Source organism: Oratosquilla oratoria, chromosome 11, assembly GCF_046742065.1.
Source record: "Oratosquilla oratoria isolate Oo_2021 chromosome 11, ASM4674206v1, whole genome shotgun sequence".
NCBI classification, from domain to species: Eukaryota; Metazoa; Arthropoda; class Malacostraca; order Stomatopoda; family Squillidae; genus Oratosquilla; species Oratosquilla oratoria.
In genome coordinates, this window is record NC_134787.1 from 13,897,740 (window position 1) to 13,905,522 (window position 7,783).

The following is a 7,783-nucleotide window of genomic DNA, read 5'->3' on the forward strand; positions in this document are numbered from 1 at the left end:
CTTTTATTATAAATACTACTATTATCATCATTATTATTATTATTATCATAATTATAATTATTATAATTATTATCATTATTATTATTATTATTATTATTATTATTATTATTATTATTATTATTATTATTATTATTATTATTATTATTATTATTATCATTATTATTATTATTATTATTATTATTATTATCGTCATAATCATTATTGATATTTCTGAATCTATCTAGTTTAATGAAGTATCTTCAATCTTCACGTTTTGGTGGTATAAATCTATCGATAAATCAATAATTCACCGTTCCAAATAGAGAGAGGAATTTCCTGCAAGGATTTGTGTGTGTGCGTGTGTGTGTGTGTGTGTGTGTGTGTGTGTGTGTGTGTGTGTGTGTGTGTGTGTGTGTGTGTGTGTGTGTGTGTGTGTGTGTGTGTGTGTGTGTGTGTGTGTGTGTGTGTATGTGTATGTGTGTGTGTGTGCGTGTGTGTGGGGGGGGAGGAGAGGTAAGATTCCGACAGCTGAGACAAACCTTTCAGGCAACAAATACCTTTGGCAGTGAGTCATCGTAGCCGCAGTCCGTTTTCCCGCCCACCGTCGACTTCGACGGGACGTCTAGTGGCTTCGCCCAAAACGGGAGCAGCGACAGGTTCAAACTAATGTACCTCACTCTGGAACTTGTGTGGATAGTTCAAGAAGCCATGTGGTCACTGGAATAAGTAACAGAATAATCACCTGGATGATGTGGGAATAGGAAGGGTTTCTCTGTTTTATATCATAATGCGTTCAAGGAACAAAACGATTTGGCGACACGTCACTAAGAGTTTTTTGACGAGTTCCATGATGAGCGTTCAGGGAAAATTGACTGTACCCCAGACGCTTTCGCTGCAGAGGTGACGCGCTTTTTTATTTTATTTTTTATATTAGAAATTATGTGTGTGTATGTGTGTGGTGTGTGTGTGTGTATGTGTGTGTGTGCGTGTTTGCGAGTGTGTGTGTGTGTGTGTGTGTGTGTGTGTGTGTGTGTGTGTGTGTGTGTGTGTGTGTGTGTGTGTGTGTGTGTGTGTGTGTGTGTGTGTGTGTGTGTGTGTGTGTGTGTGTATGTTTACCTAACCTTGTGATATACAGCAAAGGAACTACTCTCCTATAGATTTGTCTCCTTTTCAAACTATCATATGTCTTGAATTCGCTTATGCTTTAATTTAGGGCTTTATTATCTGCTATTACAGGTGTTGGGGCCCTACAGGGTGGTGAAGAGCCTACAATATCAGTTTTACTTGCTCTTTTTGGCGACCTAAACACTGCTATCAAACAGGGAAAATTACACGGTGGCGGTGGGCGAATTCGCCCCAGTAATTTGAAAAAGAGCTCCGGAAGTGAGCTCAAATTTTGAGTATGAGGGCGACGACAAAACGCATAACCGTCCCCATGAATAAATTGTGAAAGGCCTATAAATTGATTGTATTATGGCATTCATAGACTATGCAGATGCTACTCGAAAATGTACATATCTACAATTTCATAATAAATGCTAAAGGAAAAAAGAATATGAGTTACCTCCTAGTTAATCTTTTCTGTTGCCCCAGAGTTCCTCGGTTTTGTAAGGAAGCCAACAAAGTTCTGATGATTAGATTTGTAAAGAACAAACAAGTAACAAAAGAGTTAAATATTGAAATTAAGAGTAAAACTTAAACTTATGTAATTGTGAGACTGTATTTTTTTTAATTATTGATTTCTCATGATGGTGTGAGACAGCGAGAATCTCTGGGCTGTGGGGTGAATATTTGGGATGCTGTAAATCACGAAGAATCCTCTAGTGTTCTGTTCAGTGTTGATATACCTGCAAATGCACTTTCACAAATTGCAAGCTAGTAAATACAGTATGTGACTTGAATGTATGTGGCAGTGTCCAATATAGTACTTCCAGGTCTCCCGTTTATGTCAACGTTTACACTAAGAGATGACAGACAAAAAGCAAGACAAGAAAGAACTTAAGAAAAATGCAGTACCTATAAATGTACTTTAGATTGTTTTAAGATTTACAAAAAGTGATGAAATAAAGTAGTTACTAAAACAAGGACGGTACGCGGGCACGGTGCTGGTGACATCCCTTAAATATTGCGAAACAGCAAACTAGCCCTAGAAATTATAACCCTGGAAAGAGGGAAAAGAGCCCTGGAAAAAAAAAATAGCCCCCCAAATTTTGAGGTGACTGGAAAAAGAGCCCCGAAAAAAAAGTAATTTTATCCCTGATATCAAGTCACCTCTTTCTCTTCTTTCTTTCTATGATGGCAGGCTCAGAGCTTTAGATCCCTTTTCGTACGTTTTATCAGTAAAACTGAGAAATAATTTGGTCGATACTCTCTGAATTCCCTCGGTGTTGTTTATATCCTCTTTGTGCGGGGACCATACCATCGCCGCATATTCTAAGATAGGGCGGATCAGGCATTCTATAACTTTTATCATCGTCTATTTGTCTACATACAGTTTATTTCTATGTTCGTCAACAGTCTGGATGTTTCACCGATGACATTGCTAATATGTCTGCCAGGTGACCAACATTCCCAAATCCATATCTTCCCTTGCTTTTGTGACGACTGACTCATTTCCTGTTGAGTGTTTCACAGGTGATCTTTTGGGTCTTTTGTCCTTTTACAATACGTTGCGTATTTTTTTTCTTTCCAAAATTGGCTCCTTCATCTTTTGTTCTCCTCGGGATCTTTGTACCATCTGGAAGCGATTTCTCTCCGTCTTCTCTGTTTCCTGCATGAGGGGATACGGTGTGTGTGGGGTCGCCTGGTAAATGACGCGGCTGGACCTGCTGTGGATATGCTGTGTCGTGCTGCATTGTATCTGATCCGGGCAGTGGGCAGGAGACAGGGATAATGATGCTGGATAGGAGTGAAATGGATGGGAGTGGATGCGTGCCTTGGCTGGCTACCTTCCTTATAAGGGGAAGAGTCTTTTGGTATACAGATAGATAGAGTTGCTTGTCATATATCATATCATGCCATTTACGGCCTGGCTGGCTCAAGGCTATCGTCTTTGCTTCATAATAAGCAGTCGCTAAGGCAATGGTTCGAGTCCTTGCGGTGGAGCTTATTTCCGTACGAGTATATGAAAACACAAAGATCCCAGAACCGACCCTTGTGAGTGTAATGATAATAATAATCAACAGTTTATTGGGTATAGCAGCATTTCTGCTGAAAATATACATCCTACAAGATTATAACAATATAAAACTATGACAGTGAAAAGATGTTGTTACAAGCATTCAAAAAACTAGACAAAAATCAGTAAGCTGAGTAATAGGTGTGTAGTACAACAATGTTAATTCTTGTTCTTGATTAAGTGTGTGTGTGTGTGTGTGTGTGTGTGTGTGTGTGTGTGTGTGTGTGTGTGTGTGTGTGTGTGTGTGTGTGTGTGTAGATGCGCTGCAGATTAAAGCAGCCTGGCGACAGCCAAATCGAAAAGAAAAGTGTCACGTAGTACCTAAGGAATTCATCGTGATAGACCACAGCCCACCTTCTCCTCCAAGGGGAGGGAAGTGGAGGGTCACGAAGATAAGTAATAGAATAGCCAAGGAGAAGCCGGATTCAAGGGAAAAAATTGTCACTCAGGACAGAAAAGCTTAAGTTAGGCGGGGAGGGGGGACCTACACTACGGAACTATGCGAAGTTATCCACTTGGCTTTCATTACATTCTCGATTTTCAAAAGTCCCACGTCAACATCTCAATGACCTAACTAACCCTGGAAGTCCGAACACCTAGGGCTAAGATCACGACCTCGGTCACAACTAGGCGTCCTTTTAGAGTGAATCCAAGAATCTTACAGATTCAGTAAATTTTTAGGTGGAAATCAACTACAAAAACAGACAGGTTTCAGATATGGATTCTTTACTATCAATCATCCGCAGGCAACGAGTCAACTGACTGAGGAAACGACATTGTTGTTTAACTTTCGTAGATCACCAAAAGGCATTTGTCTCGTTAAAATAAATGGCAGTACTAAACGCTATACGCAAACAAGGTGTAAAGGAACACATTGTAAGAGTTCTACAGAACATTTACGGGAAGAAAACTGCTGTAATACGACTACTTAAAGATATAGAATAAAAAGTATATCGAGAAAGGCGAACTGCAAGTTTGGTACTTCACTTCCCTCTCACCAGGTGGTTCTTTCGATGAGAACCAGCATCGTCGAGTGCCGCGGCAGTCAAGAATGACCTAACCTGACCCTGAAACGCGTCCTCGTCCACTCGTCCAACTTGGGCCCAGGTCGTGACACATTGCATAAGTGATTTGTGTGTGTGTGTGTGGGGGGGGCGTCAACAAGTAATATGACGTTTCTCTTCTCTCTCTCTCTCTCTCTCTCTCTCTCTCTCTCTCTCTCTCTCTCTCTCTCTCTCTCTCTCTCTCTCTCTCTCTCTCTCTCTCTCTCTCTCTCTCTCTCTCTCTCTCTCTCTCTCTCTGTCCCTCTCTCTCTCTCTCTCTCTCTCTCTCTCTCTCTCTCTCTCTCTCTCTCTCTCTCTCTCTCTCTCTCTCTCTCTCTCTCTCTCTCTCTCTCTCTTTCTCTATCCCTCTCTTTCTGTTTCTCTCTCTCTATTCCTCTGTCTTTCCCCCTTGTCTGTATTTTCATTATTTATTCTTTATGTCTGTCTCCCACTTTCTTTTCAGCGTCATCATTTGTTATCTGTCTGCCTGTCTTTCTCTCTGTCTGCCTATCTGTCTTTTCTATCTATTTCTTCATCATTTGTTATCTGTACGACTTTTCCATGAGGATCGTCCCTGCCCACATGTGCTGGAATGACTTCTGTTGACTTTAGCTTCTCGCACCAAACACGGTTGAAGGATTCTGGAGAGGATGCAGTGGGACGCAGGATCGTCAAAGACGTGGTCATTTACAGTTACACGCAGTCATGGTGCACTTTCATTACATCAAGATATCGTAAAAGTTCCAATTACCTTCTTATTTTGTAGATATATAAATTTACCCGTTCAAGATAATGACTGCGTGTTTTGTGCAGTTCGTGTGCATACGTGACTTTCTTTCAGACCAAAATCATTCAACATTCCTTTACGGTTGAGATCAATTAAGAAAAAATACTGCTACCCTCCTTGAGTTTTTCCTTTGGCCTTCTCTACTCGGTGTGATATTGTCCCCAAGGATAAAAACAACATTTACTACTGAGAAAACACTTGTTCATTTTTACTGTAATTTTATTTCAACAAAACATGAACATAGCTGCCGCTGCTGTTACTACCCTCGTGTTCAATGGTGTAATGACAAGTTCAACTGAACATTGCGTCACAGCAGTGGGAGGGCACGATGCACTGCCAACGAGTCTTATCGTCCTTTGTACTTCGTCTCACTCAAAGTCGTTCAAGGTCAACCTCAACACCTTCAGTACAGTGACACACACTCCACGATGCAACTCCTTCTGGTCGAGGAGGACAAGCTGTGTTTATGTCCATCATGAGGCGACCACCGGTATGAAAAGGACCTCTATCGACCGGGAAACGCCTTTAGTCTGGCTTCCTTCCACTTCAACAATATAAAAAAAATGTTTTTAGCCAAAATGAACTTTCTGAAGCAGGTCACCGAGTTGAAGAGTCTCCTGTCTTATCTTCCGTTGACAATGCCGTTTTTTATCTGAGAGGGGAGTCGTGATAGGCTGATGGGTAGTGAGTTCTGATCGTGTGCTTGACTTCGTGACATCGAGACTGGACTCGTGGCTTCGAGTTTTCGTCCGAAATTTTTTTTTTTTTTTTTTTTTTTTTTTTTAGTTGGTTTCGATCACGATTCCAAGATGAATCTTTGAGTACAATAGCTACCGGTGATCGTCATCTTATTCTATATTCTATCTTTATCGATTTACCTATATATTTAATTATTTTTTATTTATTCATTTATCTATCTATTTATCTTTATTCTTTTATTTATTCTATTAACTGTTTTTTCTCCTAAGACACTGATCACAAAGCGAAAAGGTGACTTTCTCGGTCGGAGATAAGCATCTTTTTGCGTGAGACTTTCTTTTTGGGGGGAGGGGGAGAGGGGAAGGGGGAGGGAGGAAGTGGGAGGGGGAGGGGGAGGGGGAGGGGGGTATGAGTCAATCCTACATCTTCTCCAGAACTCTTCCACGTGACAGCTTGTCGAAAACCAGCGGGATCCAGAGTTTTTTTCTTACTGTAATTTATTTATTTATCTCCTTATTTATTTATCTATTTATCTTTATCCCATGTCGATACAGAGTTTCGCTACGGCAGGTTGGCCATCCGAGCCCTTAGGGCAAAGGTGTAGTAAGTGTGGTGTAGTAAGTGTGGTGGTGTAGTAAGTGTGGTGTAGTAAGTTCCCTTTTTCTCCAGCTCCTCACCTTTCTCTCTCTCTCTCTCTCTCTCTCTCTCTCTCTCTCTCTCTCTCTCTCTCTCTCTCTCTCTCTCTCTCTCTCTCTCTCTCTCTCTCTCTCTTTCTCAGACTCTTCTGAGAATCTGCTGCGCAAACACTCTGGCGCCTCGGCCTTGAGAACCCAAGAAACAAACAAAAGAACTGCGATGACTCCGGAACTCGTAAACCCCGTTCCTCCGGGTGGCTCAGGGTCCCTCCTTCTAGCTGTCGCCAGGCGACTCCATTCACCTTAGTGCCACGCACGGCTGCCCCGCCTTCTTCTGTGTCGCCCTGAGACTTTCCGAACTTTTCGTGCTTCTGGCTGGCGTCGGCTGATTTTATTCACTTGCGTACCAATCAGTAGCGAAGGGACTATGGCGGCATCGTCTGATCTCGTCCTTAGGCAGGTGCCTGGGATCGAAGCGTCACCTCCTCCGAGTCTTCGGATTTCCTTCTCAAGGAATAGAATTTCGTCCTCTCTTCTCCTCCAGGAGAAGAACGAGGTTAGAAATAACTCCCGAGGACACGTTATGCAATATGTGTATGCATGCTTGTATACATATGTATGTGTGTGTATGTATGCATGTATGTATGTATGTATGTATGTATGTATGTATGTATGTGTGTGTGCATGTATGTATGTATGTATGTATGTATGTATGTGCGTACGTATGTATATATTCAGCGTGAATAGGATCCTGTGGTTGTGCTGTGTCATGTCCTTGTTTGAATAAAATCTCCTGTTTGTATTTAGGCACGCCTTGTGTGAATATGTGTTGTGTATGTTATAGTTAGTATTTCATAAATTGTATTTCATAATATGTAATCCATTGCGCAATACCCGTCTGTTGGGGCACGCTTCAATACGTTCTGTCATGACGCCAAGCTCAGATAAATATTACATAATTTGGCGCGAAAACTTATCTTTATTTCCCATTGGTTGGAGGTGGCTAAACTACCTACTTTGGATACGTTTCTGCATCCCGGAAACGTAAGCACCTGTTCCCGGGCTATAAAAGGCAAAACAGAGAGCGACCAGAGAGAGCCACAATAGAGAGACTACTGAGAGGGACTATAGAGAAAGAACCAGAACGGGGAGAAGCAGAGAGAGACCGCAGAGAAGAGAGAACACAAGAAAAGAAGAAGATGCCTACGGGTCATCTGAATCTACGTAGCCATTCTTCTACATATGCCGGTTACGACAAAACTAAACAAGCCCTTTGGACCTCAAGTACCGAACCCGTGAATTTGGCAATCTCCACACGATGTGCAAAAGCTTCGTGTTTTTTCGGATTCTCTTGGACATCTCCAGACTGCTGCTGGACTAAATGCGACTCTACAATCTCTCTGTTAGTTCTCGACTACGAAACATTAATAAATCTACGTGTTCCCGACTACCAGAAGAGTCC

General features: G+C 41.8%; 1 protein-coding gene across 1 annotated transcript in view; it reads right to left on the minus strand.

Annotated features, from left to right (window-relative positions):
• The window catches only part of LOC143029602 (uncharacterized), a 108,657-nt gene extending 107,786 nt beyond the window's left edge, over positions 1-871 (minus strand). The window contains exon 1 of the mRNA XM_076192327.1: positions 537-871. The gene's annotated coding sequence lies outside the window, so the exon portion shown is untranslated. The remainder of the gene's footprint in view (positions 1-536) is intronic.
• Positions 872-7,783: the final 6,912 nt, after the last annotated feature.